This window comes from Nothobranchius furzeri, chromosome 2 (assembly GCF_043380555.1).
Source record: "Nothobranchius furzeri strain GRZ-AD chromosome 2, NfurGRZ-RIMD1, whole genome shotgun sequence".
Taxonomy (NCBI): Eukaryota; Metazoa; Chordata; class Actinopteri; order Cyprinodontiformes; family Nothobranchiidae; genus Nothobranchius; species Nothobranchius furzeri.
In genome coordinates this window covers 81,971,489-81,986,416 of record NC_091742.1, presented here as the reverse complement: position 1 = coordinate 81,986,416, position 14,928 = coordinate 81,971,489, and the positions used below count along the sequence as shown (strand labels likewise).

The window sequence follows — 14,928 nt, the reverse complement described above, 5'->3', positions numbered from 1 at the left end:
GGAGTCTCTATTTCACTCACTTTCTGCTAGCAAAATATACCTAAAGCAGGTGTAGATTGGTAACGGGAGAGACAGGAGCACTGCCGATAAGTAGATGCAAGGATCTTGTCTATTCAGTGTAGCTCATCACAGCTTAATAAACTGTAAAGCAATTTCCTGAAGAATTGAGATCAATTGGAGATGCTGGGGATTGAACCCTGGACCTCATACATGCAAAGCATGCGCTCTACCACTGAGCTACATCCCCTTTTTCCATAAGGATATCAAACTACGTAAAGGAATATTCTGTTATTTAACCTAGCAGTGCCCAATTCCACCACATCACAGTATGCTGAGAATCACTTTAATGATCCCATTTTCCCTCCGATTTTGGTTTTTAGAAACTATGAGCTTCTATGAACTATTTGAAAAAGTCTGTTATTGCAATAACACACTAAGGACCATTAGGATAGTGCATCCCCACACCTGCCACCTTACTCTTGAAATACATTGCTAGTGATTTAAAGGGTGAGTTATCTCCTGGGTGGAGTCTCTATTTCATTCACTTTCAGCTAGCAAAATATACCTAAAGAAGGTGTAGATTAGTATTGGGAGAGAGGAGCACTGATGATAATTAGATGCAAGGATCTTGTCTATTCTGTTTACCTCATCACAGGTTAATCAACTGTAAAGCTATTTCCTGAAGTTTTGAGATTGAATGGAGATGCTGGGGATTGAACCCAGGACCTCATACATGCAAAGCATGCGCTCTACCACTGAGCTACATCCCCTTTTCCTTTAAGGAAATCAAACTACGTAAAGGAATATTCTGTTATTCAACCTAGCACTGCCCAATTCCACCACATCGCAGTACGCTAAGAATCACTTTAATGATCCCATTTTCCCTCTGATTTTGGTTTTTAGAAACTATGAGCTCCTATGAACTATTTGAAAAAGTCTGTTATTGCAATGTCACACCATTAGGATAGTGCACCCCCACACCTGCCACCTTACTCTTGAAATACATTGCTAGTGATTTAAAAGGTGAGTCGCCTCCTGGGTGGAGTCTCTATTTCACTCACTTTCTGCTAGCAAAATATACCTAAAGCAGGTGTAGATTGGTAACGGGAGAGACAGGAGCACTGCCGATAAGTAGATGCAATGATCTTGTCTATTCAGTGTAGCTCATCACAGGTTAATCAACTGTAAAGCAATTTCCTGAAGAATTGAAATCAATTTGAGATGCTGGGGATTGTACCCATGACCTCATACATGCGAAGCATGCGCTCTACCACTGAGCTACATCCCCTTTTCCCTTAAGGAAATCAAACTACGTAAAGGAATATTCTGTTATTCAACCTAGCAGTGCCCAATTCCACCACATCACAGTATGCTAAGAATCACTTTAATGATCCCATTTTCCCACCGATTTTGGTTTTTAGAAACTATGAGCTTCCTTGAACTATTTGAAAAAGTCTGTTATTGCAATGTCGCACTAAGGACCATTAGGATAGTGCATCCCCACACATGCCACCTTACTCTTGAAATACATTGCTAGTGATTTAAAGGGTGAGTCATCTCCTGGGTGGAGTCTCTATTTCACTCACTTTCTGCTAGCAAAATATACCTAAAGGAGGTGTAGATTAGTGTCCGGAGAGTGGAGCACTGAACATAATTAGATGCAAGGATCTTGTCTATTCAGTGTAGCTCATCACAGATTAATCAACTGTAAAGCTATTCCCCAAAGAGCTAATTTGAATGGAGATGCTGGGGATTGAACCCAGGACCTCATACATGCAAAGCATACGCTCTACCACTGAGCTACATCCCCTTTTTCCTTAAGGAAGTCAAACTACGTAAATGAATAGTCTATTTCACCTAGCACTGCCCAATTCCACCACATCACAGTACGCTAAGAATCACTTTAATGATCCCATTTTCCCTCCGATTTTGGTTTTTAGAAACTATGAGCTTCTATAAACTATTTGGAAAAAGTCTGTTATTGCAATGTCACACCATTAGGATAGTGCATCCCCACACCTGCCACCTTACTCTTGAAATACATTGCTAGTGATTTAAAAGGTGAGTCACCTCCTGGGTGGAGTCTCTATTTCACTCACTTTCTGCTAGCAAAATATACCTAAAGCAGGTGTAGATTGGTAATGGGAGAGACAGGAGCACTGCCGATAAGTAGATGCAAGGATCTTGTCTATTCAGTGTAGCTCATCACAGCTTAATCAACTGTAAAGAAATTTCCTGAAGAATTGATATCAATTGGAGATGCTGGGGATTGAACCCAAGACCTCATACATGCAAAGCATGCGCTCTACCACTGAGCTACATCCCCTTTTTCCATAAGGATATCAAACTACGTAAAGGAATATTCTGTTATTTAACCTAGCAGTGCCCAATTCCACCACATCACAGTATGCTAAGAATCACTTTAATGATCCCATTTTCCCTCCGATTTTGGTTTTTAGAAACTATGAGCTTCTATGAACTATTTGAAAAAGTCTGTTATTGCAATGTCGCACTAAGGACCATTAGGATAGTGCATCCCCACACCTGCCACCTTACTCTTGAAATACATTGCTAGTGATTTAAAGGGTGAGTTATCTCCTGGGTGGAGTCTCTATTTCATTCACTTTCAGCTTGCAAAATATACCTAAAGAAGGTGTAGATTAGTATTGGGAGAGAGGAGCACTGATGATAATTAGATGCAAGGATCTTGTCTATTCTGTTTACCTCATCACAGGTTAATCAACTGTAAAGATATTTCCTGAAGTGTTGAGATTGAATGGAGATGCTGGGGATTGAACCCAGGACCTCATACATGCGAAGCATGCGCTCTACCACTGAGCTACATCCCCTTTTCCATAAGGAAATCAAACTACGTAAAGGAATATTCTGTTATTCAACCTAGCACTGCCCAATTCCACCACATCACAGTACGCTAAGAATCACTTTAATGATCCCATTTTCCCTCCGATTTTGGTTTTTAGAAACTATGAGCTCCTATGAACTATTTGAAAAAGTCTGTTATTGCAATGTCACACCATTAGGATAGTGCACCCCCACACCTGCCACCTTACTCTTGAAATACATTGCTAGTGATTTAAAAGGTGAGTCACCTCCTGGGTGGAGTCTCTATTTCACTCACTTTCTGCTAGCAAAATATACCTAAAGCAGGTGTAGATTGGTAACGGGAGAGACAGGAGCACTGCCGATAAGTAGATGCAAGGATCTTGTCTATTCAGTGTAGCTCATCACAGCTTAATAAACTGTAAAGCAATTTCCTGAAGAATTGAGATCAATTGGAGATGCTGGGGATTGAACCCTGGACCTCATACATGCAAAGCATGCGCTCTACCACTGAGCTACATCCCCTTTTTCCATAAGGATATCAAACTACGTAAAGGAATATTCTGTTATTTAACCTAGCAGTGCCCAATTCCACCACATCACAGTATGCTGAGAATCACTTTAATGATCCCATTTTCCCTCCGATTTTGGTTTTTAGAAACTATGAGCTTCTATGAAATATTTGAAAAAGTCTGTTATTGCAATAACACACTAAGGACCATTAGGATAGTGCATCCCCACACCTGCCACCTTACTCTTGAAATACATTGCTAGTGATTTAAAGGGTGAGTCATCTCCTGGGTGGAGTCTCTATTTCACTCACTTTCTGCTAGCAAAATATACCTAAAGAAGGTGTAGATTAGTGTCCGGAGAGTGGAGCACTGATGATAATTAGATGCAAGGATCTTGTCTATTCAGTGTAGCTCATCACAGATTAATCAACTGTAAAGCTATTTCCTGAAGTTTTGAGATTGAATGGAGATGCTGGGGATTGAACCCAGGACCTCATACATGCGAAGCATGCGCTCTACCACTGAGCTACATCCCCTTTTCCCTTAAGGAAGTCAAACTACGTAAAGGAATATTCTGTTATTCAACCTAGCACTGCCCAATTCCACCACATCGCAGTACGCTAAGAATCACTTTAATGATCCCATTTTCCCTCCGATTTTGGTTTTTAGAAACTATGAGCTCCTATGAACTATTTGAAAAAGTCTGTTATTGCAATGTCACACCATTAGGATAGTGCACCCCCACACCTGCCACCTTACTCTTGAAATACATTGCTAGTGATTTAAAAGGTGAGTCGCCTCCTGGGAGGAGTCTCTATTTCACTCACTTTCTGCTAGCAAAATATACCTAAAGCAGGTGTAGATTGGTAACGGGAGAGACAGGAGCACTGCCGATAAGTAGATGCAATGATCTTGTCTATTCAGTGTAGCTCATCACAGGTTAATCAACTGTAAAGCAATTTCCTGAAGAATTGAAATCAATTTGAGATGCTGAGGATTGAACCCATGACCTCATACATGCAAAGCATGCGCTTTACCACTGAGCTACATCCCCTTTTCCCTTAAGGAAATCAAACTACGTAAAGGAATATTCTGTTATTCAACCTAGCAGTGCCCAATTCCACCACATCACAGTATGCTAAGAATCACTTTAATGATCCCATTTTCCCTCCGATTTTGGTTTTTAGAAACTATGAGCTTCCTTGAACTATTTGAAAAAGTCTGTTATTGCAATGTCGCACTAAGGACCATTAGGATAGTGCATCCCCACACCTGCCACCTTACTCTTGAAATACATTGCTAGTGATTTAAAGGGTGAGTCATCTCCTGGGTGGAGTCTCTATTTCACTCACTTTCTGCTAGCAAAATATACCTAAAGGAGGTGTAGATTAGTGTCCGGAGAGTGGAGCACTGATGATAATTAGATGCAAGGATCTTGTCTATTCAGTGTAGCTCATCACAGATTAATCAACTGTAAAGCTATTCCCCAAAGAGTTAATTTGAATGGAGATGCTGGGGATTGAACCCAGGACCTCATACATGCAAAGCATACGCGCTACCACTGAGCTACATCCCCTTTTTCCTTAAGGAGGTCAAACTATGTAAAGGAATAGTCTATTTCACCTAGCACTGCCCAATTCCACCACATCACAGTACGCTAAGAATCACTTTAATGATCCCATTTTCCCTCCGATTTTGGTTTTTAGAAACTATGAGCTTCTATAAACTATTTGGAAAAAGTCTGTTATTGCAATGTCACACCATTAGGATAGTGCATCCCCACACCTGCCACCTTACTCTTGAAATACATTGCTAGTGATTTAAAAGGTGAGTCACCTCCTGGGTGGAGTCTCTATTTCACTCACTTTCTGCTAGCAAAATATACCTAAAGCAGGTGTAGATTGGTAACGGGAGAGACAGGAGCACTGCCGATAAGTAGATGCAAGGATCTTGTCTATTCAGTGTAGCTCATCACAGCTTAATCAACTGTAAAGAAATTTCCTGAAGAATTGATATCAATTGGAGATGCTGGGGATTGAACCCAGGACCTCATACATGCAAAGCATGCGCTCTACCACTGAGCTACATCCCCTTTTTCCATAAGGATATCAAACTACGTAAAGGAATATTCTGTTATTTAACCTAGCAGTGCCCAATTCCACCACATCACAGAATGCTAAGAATCACTTTAATGATCCCATTTTCCCTCCGATTTTGGTTTTTAGAAACTATGAGCTTCTATGAACTATTTGAAAAAGTCTGTTATTGCAATGTCGCACTAAGGACCATTAGGATAGTGCATCCCCACACCTGCCACCTTACTCTTGAAATACATTGCTAGTGATTTAAAGGGTGAGTTATCTCCTGGGTGGAGTCTCTATTTCATTCACTTTCAGCTAGCAAAATATACCTAAAGAAGGTGTAGATTAGTATTGGGAGAGAGGAGCACTGATGATAATTAGATGCAAGGATCTTGTCTATTCTGTTTACCTCATCACAGGTTAATCAACTGTAAAGATATTTCCTGAAGTGTTGAGATTGAATGGAGATGCTGGGGATTGAACCCAGGACCTCATACATGCGAAGCATGCGCTCTACCACTGAGCTACATCCCCTTTTCCATAAGGAAATCAAACTACGTAAAGGAATATTCTGTTATTCAACCTAGCACTGCCCAATTCCACCACATCACAGTACGCTAAGAATCACTTTAATGATCCCATTTTCCCTCCGATTTTGGTTTTTAGAAACTATGAGCTCCTATGAACTATTTGAAAACGTCTGTTATTGCAATGTCACACCATTAGGATAGTGCACCCCCACACCTGCCACCTTACTCTTGAAATACATTGCTAGTGATTTAAAAGGTGAGTCACCTCCTGGGTGGAGTCTCTATTTCACTCACTTTCTGCTAGCAAAATATACCTAAAGCAGGTGTAGATTGGTAACGGGAGAGACAGGAGCACTGCCGATAAGTAGATGCAATGATCTTGTCTATTCAGTGTAGCTCATCACAGGTTAATCAACTGTAAAGCAATTTCCTGAAGAATTGAAATCAATTGGAGATGCTGGGGGTTGAACCCAGGACCTCATACATGCGAAGCATGCGCTCTACCACTGAGCTACATCCCCTTTTCCCTGGATATCAAACTACGTAAATGAATATTCTGTTATTCAACCTAGCAGTGCCCAATTCCACCACATCACAGTATGCTAAGAATCACTTTAATGATCCCATTTTCCCTCCGATTTTGGTTTTTAGAAACTATGAGCTTCCTTGAACTATTTGAAAAAGTCTGTTATTGCAATGTCGCACTAAGGACCATTAGGATAGTGCATCCCCACACCTGCCACCTTACTCTTGAAATACATTGCTAGTGATTTAAAGGGTGAGTCATCTCCTGGGTGGAGTCTCTATTTCACTCACTTTCTGCTAGCAAAATATACCTAAAGAAGGTGTAGATTAGTGTCCGGAGAGTGGAGCACTGATGATAATTAGATGCAAGGATCTTGTCTATTCAGTGTAGCTCATCACAGATTAATCAACTGTAAAGCTATTCCCCAAAGAGTTAATTTGAATGGAGATGCTGGGGGTTGAACCCAGGACCTCATACATGCAAAGCATGCGCTCTACCACTGAGCTACATCCCCTTTTTCCTTAAGGGGATCAAACTACGTAAAGGAATAGTCTATTTCACCTAGCACTGCCCAATTCCACCACATCACAGTACGCTAAGAATCACTTTAATGATCCCATTTTCCCTCCGATTTTGGTTTTTAGAAACTATGAGCTTCTATAAACTATTTGGAAAAAGTCTGTTATTGCAATGTCACACCATTAGGATAGTGCATCCCCACACCTGCCACCTTACTCTTGAAATACATTGCTAGTGATTTAAAAGGTGAGTCACCTCCTGGGTGGAGTCTCTATTTCACTCACTTTCTGCTAGCAAAATATACCTAAAGCAGGTGTAGATTGGTAACGGGAGAGACATGAGCACTGCCGATAAGTAGATGCAAGGATCTTGTCTATTCAGTGTAGCTCATCACAGCTTAATAAACTGTAAAGCAATTTCCTGAAGAATTGAGATCAATTGGAGATGCTGGGGATTGAACCCTGGACCTCATACATGCAAAGCATGCGCTCTACCACTGAGCTACATCCCCTTTTTCCATAAGGATATCAAACTACGTAAAGGAATATTCTGTTATTTAACCTAGCAGTGCCCAATTCCACCAAATCACAGTATGCTGAGAATCACTTTAATGATCCCATTTTCCCTCCGATTTTGGTTTTTAGAAACTATGAGCTTCTATGAACTATTTGAAAAAGTCTGTTATTGCAATAACACACTAAGGACCATTAGGATAGTGCATCCCCACACCTGCCACCTTACTCTTGAAATACATTGCTAGTGATTTAAAGGGTGAGTTATCTCCTGGGTGGAGTCTCTATTTCATTCACTTTCAGCTAGCAAAATATACCTAAAGAAGGTGTAGATTAGTATTGGGAGAGAGGAGCACTGATGATAATTAGATGCAAGGATCTTGTCTATTCTGTTTACCTCATCACAGGTTAATCAACTGTAAAGCTATTTCCTGAAGTTTTGAGATTGAATGGAGATGCTGGGGATTGAACCCAGGACCTCATACATGCAAAGCATGCGCTCTACCACTGAGCTACATCCCCTTTTCCTTTAAGGAAATCAAACTACGTAAAGGAATATTCTGTTATTCAACCTAGCACTGCCCAATTCCACCACATCGCAGTACGCTAAGAATCACTTTAATGATCCCATTTTCCCTCCGATTTTGGTTTTTAGAAACTATGAGCTCCTATGAACTATTTGAAAAAGTCTGTTATTGCAATGTCACACCATTAGGATAGTGCACCCCCACACCTGCCACCTTACTCTTGAAATACATTGCTAGTGATTTAAAAGGTGAGTCGCCTCCTGGGTGGAGTCTCTATTTCACTCACTTTCTGCTAGCAAAATATACCTAAAGCAGGTGTAGATTGGTAACGGGAGAGACAGGAGCACTGCCGATAAGTAGATGCAATGATCTTGTCTATTCAGTGTAGCTCATCACAGGTTAATCAACTGTAAAGCAATTTCCTGAAGAATTGAAATCAATTTGAGATGCTGGGGATTGTACCCATGACCTCATACATGCGAAGCATGCGCTCTACCACTGAGCTACATCCCCTTTTCCCTTAAGGAAATCAAACTACGTAAAGGAATATTCTGTTATTCAACCTAGCAGTGCCCAATTCCACCACATCACAGTATGCTAAGAATCACTTTAATGATCCCATTTTCCCACCGATTTTGGTTTTTAGAAACTATGAGCTTCCTTGAACTATTTGAAAAAGTCTGTTATTGCAATGTCGCACTAAGGACCATTAGGATAGTGCATCCCCACACCTGCCACCTTACTCTTGAAATACATTGCTAGTGATTTAAAGGGTGAGTCATCTCCTGGGTGGAGTCTCTATTTCACTCACTTTCTGCTAGCAAAATATACCTAAAGGAGGTGTAGATTAGTGTCCGGAGAGTGGAGCACTGAACATAATTAGATGCAAGGATCTTGTCTATTCAGTGTAGCTCATCACAGATTAATCAACTGTAAAGCTATTCCCCAAAGAGCTAATTTGAATGGAGATGCTGGGGATTGAACCCAGGACCTCATACATGCAAAGCATACGCTCTACCACTGAGCTACATCCCCTTTTTCCTTAAGGAAGTCAAACTACGTAAATGAATAGTCTATTTCACCTAGCACTGCCCAATTCCACCACATCACAGTACGCTAAGAATCACTTTAATGATCCCATTTTCCCTCCGATTTTGGTTTTTAGAAACTATGAGCTTCTATAAACTATTTGGAAAAAGTCTGTTATTGCAATGTCACACCATTAGGATAGTGCATCCCCACACCTGCCACCTTACTCTTGAAATACATTGCTAGTGATTTAAAAGGTGAGTCACCTCCTGGGTGGAGTCTCTATTTCACTCACTTTCTGCTAGCAAAATATACCTAAAGCAGGTGTAGATTGGTAATGGGAGAGACAGGAGCACTGCCGATAAGTAGATGCAAGGATCTTGTCTATTCAGTGTAGCTCATCACAGCTTAATCAACTGTAAAGAAATTTCCTGAAGAATTGATATCAATTGGAGATGCTGGGGATTGAACCCAGGACCTCATACATGCAAAGCATGCGCTCTACCACTGAGCTACATCCCCTTTTTCCATAAGGATATCAAACTACGTAAAGGAATATTCTGTTATTTAACCTAGCAGTGCCCAATTCCACCACATCACAGTATGCTAAGAATCACTTTAATGATCCCATTTTCCCTCCGATTTTGGTTTTTAGAAACTATGAGCTTCTATGAACTATTTGAAAAAGTCTGTTATTGCAATGTCGCACTAAGGACCATTAGGATAGTGCATCCCCACACCTGCCACCTTACTCTTGAAATACATTGCTAGTGATTTAAAGGGTGAGTTATCTCCTGGGTGGAGTCTCTATTTCATTCACTTTCAGCTAGCAAAATATACCTAAAGAAGGTGTAGATTAGTATTGGGAGAGAGGAGCACTGATGATAATTAGATGCAAGGATCTTGTCTATTCTGTTTACCTCATCACAGGTTAATCAACTGTAAAGATATTTCCTGAAGTGTTGAGATTGAATGGAGATGCTGGGGATTGAACCCAGGACCTCATACATGCGAAGCATGCGCTCTACCACTGAGCTACATCCCCTTTTCCATAAGGAAATCAAACTACGTAAAGGAATATTCTGTTATTCAACCTAGCACTGCCCAATTCCACCACATCACAGTACGCTAAGAATCACTTTAATGATCCCATTTTCCCTCCGATTTTGGTTTTTAGAAACTATGAGCTCCTATGAACTATTTGAAAAAGTCTGTTATTGCAATGTCACACCATTAGGATAGTGCACCCCCACACCTGCCACCTTACTCTTGAAATACATTGCTAGTGATTTAAAAGGTGAGTCACCTCCTGGGTGGAGTCTCTATTTCACTCACTTTCTGCTAGCAAAATATACCTAAAGCAGGTGTAGATTGGTAACGGGAGAGACAGGAGCACTGCCGATAAGTAGATGCAATGATCTTGTCTATTCAGTGTAGCTCATCACAGGTTAATCAACTGTAAAGCAATTTCCTGATGAATTGAAATCAATTGGAGATGCTGGGGATTGAACCCAGGACCTCATACATGCGAAGCATGCGCTCTACCACTGAGCTACATCCCCTTTTCTCTTAAGGAAATCAAACTACGTAAAGGAATATTCTGTTATTCAACCTAGCAGTGCCCAATTCCACCACATCACAGTATGCTAAGAATCACTTTAATGATCCCATTTTCCCTCCGATTTTGGTTTTTAGAAACTATGAGCTTCCTTGAACTATTTGAAAAAGTCTGTTATTGCAATGTCGCACTAAGGACCATTAGGATAGTGCATCCCCACACCTGCCACCTTACTCTTGAAATACATTGCTAGTGATTTAAAGGGTGAGTCATCTCCTGGGTGGAGTCTCTATTTCACTCACTTTCTGCTAGCAAAATATACCTAAATCAGGTGTAGATTGGTAACGGGAGAGACAGGAGCACTGCCGATAAGTAGATGCAAGGATCTTGTCTATTCAGTGTAGCTCATCACAGCTTAATCAACTGTAAAAGCAATTTCCTGAAGAATTGATATCAACTGGAGACGCTGGGGATTGAACCCAGGACCTCATACATGCGAAGCATGCGCTCTACCACTGAGCTACATCCCCTTTTCCCTTAAGGAAGTCAAACTACGTAAAGGAATATTCTGTTATTCAACCTAGCACTGCCCAATTCCACCACATCGCAGTACGCTAAGAATCACTTTAATGATCCCATTTTCCCTCCGATTTTGGTTTTTAGAAACTATGAGCTCCTATGAACTATTTGAAAAAGTCTGTTATTGCAATGTCACACCATTAGGATAGTGCACCCCACACCTGCCACCTTACTCTTGAAATACATTGCTAGTGATTTAAAAGGTGAGTCGCCTCCTGGGAGGAGTCTCTATTTCACTCACTTTCTGCTAGCAAAATATACCTAAAGCAGGTGTAGATTGGTAACGGGAGAGACAGGAGCACTGCCGATAAGTAGATGCAATGATCTTGTCTATTCAGTGTAGCTCATCACAGGTTAATCAACTGTAAAGCAATTTCCTGAAGAATTGAAATCAATTTGAGATGCTGGGGATTGAACCCATGACCTCATACATGCAAAGCATGCGCTCTACCACTGAGCTACATCCCCTTTTCCCTTAAGGAAATCAAACTACGTAAAGGAATATTCTGTTATTCAACCTAGCAGTGCCCAATTCCACCACATCACAGTATGCTAAGAATCACTTTAATGATCCCATTTTCCCTCCGATTTTGGTTTTTAGAAACTATGAGCTTCCTTGAACTATTTGAAAAAGTCTGTTATTGCAATGTCGCACTAAGGACCATTAGGATAGTGCATCCCCACACCTGCCACCTTACTCTTGAAATACATTGCTAGTGATTTAAAGGGTGAGTCATCTCCTGGGTGGAGTCTCTATTTCACTCACTTTCTGCTAGCAAAATATACCTAAAGGAGGTGTAGATTAGTGTCCGGAGAGTGGAGCACTGATGATAATTAGATGCAAGGATCTTGTCTATTCAGTGTAGCTCATCACAGATTAATCAACTGTAAAGCTATTCCCCAAAGAGTTAATTTGAATGGAGATGCTGGGGATTGAACCCAGGACCTCATACATGCAAAGCATACGCTCTACCACTGAGCTACATCCCCTTTTTCCTTAAGGAGGTCAAACTATGTAAAGGAATAGTCTATTTCACCTAGCACTGCCCAATTCCACCACATCACAGTACGCTAAGAATCACTTTAATGATCCCATTTTCCCTCCGATTTTGGTTTTTAGAAACTATGAGCTTCTATAAACTATTTGGAAAAAGTCTGTTATTGCAATGTCACACCATTAGGATAGTGCATCCCCACACCTGCCACCTTACTCTTGAAATACATTGCTAGTGATTTAAAAGGTGAGTCACCTCCTGGGTGGAGTCTCTATTTCACTCACTTTCTGCTAGCAAAATATACCTAAAGCAGGTGTAGATTGGTAACGGGAGAGACAGGAGCACTGCCGATAAGTAGATGCAAGGATCTTGTCTATTCAGTGTAGCTCATCACAGCTTAATCAACTGTAAAGAAATTTCCTGAAGAATTGATATCAATTGGAGATGCTGGGGATTGAACCCAGGACCTCATACATGCAAAGCATGCGCTCTACCACTGAGCTACATCCCCTTTTTCCATAAGGATATCAAACTACGTAAAGGAATATTCTGTTATTTAACCTAGCAGTGCCCAATTCCACCACATCACAGTATGCTAAGAATCACTTTAATGATCCCATTTTCCCTCCGATTTTGGTTTTTAGAAACTATGAGCTTCTATGAACTATTTGAAAAAGTCTGTTATTGCAATGTCGCACTAAGGACCATTAGGATAGTGCATCCCCACACCTGCCACCTTACTCTTGAAATACATTGCTAGTGATTTAAAGGGTGAGTTATCTCCTGGGTGGAGTCTCTATTTCATTCACTTTCAGCTAGCAAAATATACCTAAAGAAGGTGTAGATTAGTATTGGGAGAGAGGAGCACTGATGATAATTAGATGCAAGGATCTTGTCTATTCTGTTTACCTCATCACAGGTTAATCAACTGTAAAGATATTTCCTGAAGTGTTGAGATTGAATGGAGATGCTGGGGATTGAACCCAGGACCTCATACATGCGAAGCATGCGCTCTACCACTGAGCTACATCCCCTTTTCCATAAGGAAATCAAACTACGTGAAGGAATATTCTGTTATTCAACCTAGCACTGCCCAATTCCACCACATCACAGTACGCTAAGAATCACTTTAATGATCCCATTTTCCCTCCGATTTTGGTTTTTAGAAACTATGAGCTCCTATGAACTATTTGAAAAAGTCTGTTATTGCAATGTCACACCATTAGGATAGTGCACCCCCACACCTGCCACCTTACTCTTGAAATACATTGCTAGTGATTTAAAAGGTGAGTCACCTCCTGGGTGGAGTCTCTATTTCACTCACTTTCTGCTAGCAAAATATACCTAAAGCAGGTGTAGATTGGTAACGGGAGAGACAGGAGCACTGCCGATAAGTAGATGCAATGATCTTGTCTATTCAGTGTAGCTCATCACAGGTTAATCAACTGTAAAGCAATTTCCTGAAGAATTGAAATCAATTGGAGATGCTGGGGGTTGAACCCAGGACCTCATACATGCGAAGCATGCGCTCTACCACTGAGCTACATCCCCTTTTCCCTGGAAATCAAACTACGTAAATGAATATTCTGTTATTCAACCTAGCAGTGCCCAATTCCACCACATCACAGTATGCTAAGAATCACTTTAATGATCCCATTTTCCCTCCGATTTTGGTTTTTAGAAACTATGAGCTTCCTTGAACTATTTGAAAAAGTCTGTTATTGCAATGTCGCACTAAGGACCATTAGGATAGTGCATCCCCACACCTGCCACCTTACTCTTGAAATACATTGCTAGTGATTTAAAGGGTGAGTCATCTCCTGGGTGGAGTCTCTATTTCACTCACTTTCTGCTAGCAAAATATACCTAAAGAAGGTGTAGATTAGTGTCCGGAGAGTGGAGCACTGATGATAATTAGATGCAAGGATCTTGTCTATTCAGTGTAGCTCATCACAGATCAATCAACTGTAAAGCTATTCCCCAAAGAGTTAATTTGAATGGAGATGCTGGGGGTTGAACCCAGGACCTCATACATGCAAAGCATGCACTCTACCACTGAGCTACATCCCCTTTTTCCTTAAGGAAATCAAACTACGTAAAGGAATAGTCTATTTCACCTAGCACTGCCCAATTCCACCACATCACAGTACGCTAAGAATCACTTTAATGATCCCATTTTCCCTCCGATTTTGGTTTTTAGAAACTATGAGCTTCTATAAACTATTTGGAAAAAGTCTGTTATTGCAATGTCACACCATTAGGATAGTGCATCCCCACACCTGCCACCTTACTCTTGAAATACATTGCTAGTGATTTAAAAGGTGAGTCACCTCCTGGGTGGAGTCTCTATTTCACTCACTTTCTGCTAGCAAAATATACCTAAAGCAGGTGTAGATTGGTAACGGGAGAGACAGGAGCACTGCCGATAAGTAGATGCAAGGATCTTGTCTATTCAGTGTAGCTCATCACAGCTTAATAAACTGTAAAGCAATTTCCTGAAGAATTGAGATCAATTGGAGATGCTGGGGATTGAACCCTGGACCTCATACATGCAAAGCATGCGCTCTACCACTGAGCTACATCCCCTTTTTCCATAAGGATATCAAACTACGTAAAGGAATATTCTGTTATTTAACCTAGCAGTGCCCAATTCCACCACATCACAGTATGCTGAGAATCACTTTAATGATCCCATTTTCCCTCCGATTTTGGTTTTTAG

The 14,928-nt window shown here is 40.8% G+C and overlaps 1 protein-coding gene and 26 non-coding genes across 29 annotated transcripts in view; 1 reads left to right on the top strand and 26 right to left on the bottom strand.

Annotated features, from left to right (window-relative positions):
- Positions 1 to 14,928, top strand: part of m1ap (meiosis 1 associated protein) — a 175,017-nt gene that overhangs the window by 82,829 nt on the left and 77,260 nt on the right. The window lies entirely within an intron of this gene.
- On the bottom strand, positions 176 to 247 carry trnaa-cgc (transfer RNA alanine (anticodon CGC)). Its single transcript has one exon. It is a non-coding gene; the product is annotated as a tRNA-Ala (tRNA).
- On the bottom strand, positions 699 to 770 carry trnaa-cgc (transfer RNA alanine (anticodon CGC)). The gene has a single exon. It is a non-coding gene; the product is annotated as a tRNA-Ala (tRNA).
- trnaa-ugc (transfer RNA alanine (anticodon UGC)) lies at positions 1,739 to 1,810 on the bottom strand. The gene has a single exon. It is a non-coding gene; the product is annotated as a tRNA-Ala (tRNA).
- On the bottom strand, positions 2,255 to 2,326 carry trnaa-cgc (transfer RNA alanine (anticodon CGC)). The gene has a single exon. It is a non-coding gene; the product is annotated as a tRNA-Ala (tRNA).
- trnaa-cgc (transfer RNA alanine (anticodon CGC)) lies at positions 2,778 to 2,849 on the bottom strand. The gene has a single exon. It is a non-coding gene; the product is annotated as a tRNA-Ala (tRNA).
- Positions 3,295 to 3,366, bottom strand: trnaa-ugc (transfer RNA alanine (anticodon UGC)). Its single transcript has one exon. It is a non-coding gene; the product is annotated as a tRNA-Ala (tRNA).
- trnaa-ugc (transfer RNA alanine (anticodon UGC)) lies at positions 3,818 to 3,889 on the bottom strand. The gene has a single exon. It is a non-coding gene; the product is annotated as a tRNA-Ala (tRNA).
- trnaa-ugc (transfer RNA alanine (anticodon UGC)) lies at positions 4,858 to 4,929 on the bottom strand. The gene has a single exon. It is a non-coding gene; the product is annotated as a tRNA-Ala (tRNA).
- On the bottom strand, positions 5,374 to 5,445 carry trnaa-ugc (transfer RNA alanine (anticodon UGC)). Its single transcript has one exon. It is a non-coding gene; the product is annotated as a tRNA-Ala (tRNA).
- trnaa-cgc (transfer RNA alanine (anticodon CGC)) lies at positions 5,897 to 5,968 on the bottom strand. The gene has a single exon. It is a non-coding gene; the product is annotated as a tRNA-Ala (tRNA).
- trnaa-ugc (transfer RNA alanine (anticodon UGC)) lies at positions 6,414 to 6,485 on the bottom strand. The gene has a single exon. It is a non-coding gene; the product is annotated as a tRNA-Ala (tRNA).
- Positions 6,933 to 7,004, bottom strand: trnaa-ugc (transfer RNA alanine (anticodon UGC)). Its single transcript has one exon. It is a non-coding gene; the product is annotated as a tRNA-Ala (tRNA).
- trnaa-ugc (transfer RNA alanine (anticodon UGC)) lies at positions 7,449 to 7,520 on the bottom strand. The gene has a single exon. It is a non-coding gene; the product is annotated as a tRNA-Ala (tRNA).
- trnaa-ugc (transfer RNA alanine (anticodon UGC)) lies at positions 7,972 to 8,043 on the bottom strand. The gene has a single exon. It is a non-coding gene; the product is annotated as a tRNA-Ala (tRNA).
- On the bottom strand, positions 9,012 to 9,083 carry trnaa-cgc (transfer RNA alanine (anticodon CGC)). The gene has a single exon. It is a non-coding gene; the product is annotated as a tRNA-Ala (tRNA).
- Positions 9,528 to 9,599, bottom strand: trnaa-cgc (transfer RNA alanine (anticodon CGC)). Its single transcript has one exon. It is a non-coding gene; the product is annotated as a tRNA-Ala (tRNA).
- Positions 10,051 to 10,122, bottom strand: trnaa-cgc (transfer RNA alanine (anticodon CGC)). The gene has a single exon. It is a non-coding gene; the product is annotated as a tRNA-Ala (tRNA).
- Positions 10,568 to 10,639, bottom strand: trnaa-ugc (transfer RNA alanine (anticodon UGC)). The gene has a single exon. It is a non-coding gene; the product is annotated as a tRNA-Ala (tRNA).
- trnaa-ugc (transfer RNA alanine (anticodon UGC)) lies at positions 11,094 to 11,165 on the bottom strand. Its single transcript has one exon. It is a non-coding gene; the product is annotated as a tRNA-Ala (tRNA).
- trnaa-cgc (transfer RNA alanine (anticodon CGC)) lies at positions 11,611 to 11,682 on the bottom strand. The gene has a single exon. It is a non-coding gene; the product is annotated as a tRNA-Ala (tRNA).
- trnaa-cgc (transfer RNA alanine (anticodon CGC)) lies at positions 12,133 to 12,204 on the bottom strand. The gene has a single exon. It is a non-coding gene; the product is annotated as a tRNA-Ala (tRNA).
- Positions 12,649 to 12,720, bottom strand: trnaa-ugc (transfer RNA alanine (anticodon UGC)). The gene has a single exon. It is a non-coding gene; the product is annotated as a tRNA-Ala (tRNA).
- trnaa-ugc (transfer RNA alanine (anticodon UGC)) lies at positions 13,172 to 13,243 on the bottom strand. The gene has a single exon. It is a non-coding gene; the product is annotated as a tRNA-Ala (tRNA).
- Positions 13,689 to 13,760, bottom strand: trnaa-cgc (transfer RNA alanine (anticodon CGC)). The gene has a single exon. It is a non-coding gene; the product is annotated as a tRNA-Ala (tRNA).
- On the bottom strand, positions 14,208 to 14,279 carry trnaa-cgc (transfer RNA alanine (anticodon CGC)). The gene has a single exon. It is a non-coding gene; the product is annotated as a tRNA-Ala (tRNA).
- Positions 14,724 to 14,795, bottom strand: trnaa-cgc (transfer RNA alanine (anticodon CGC)). Its single transcript has one exon. It is a non-coding gene; the product is annotated as a tRNA-Ala (tRNA).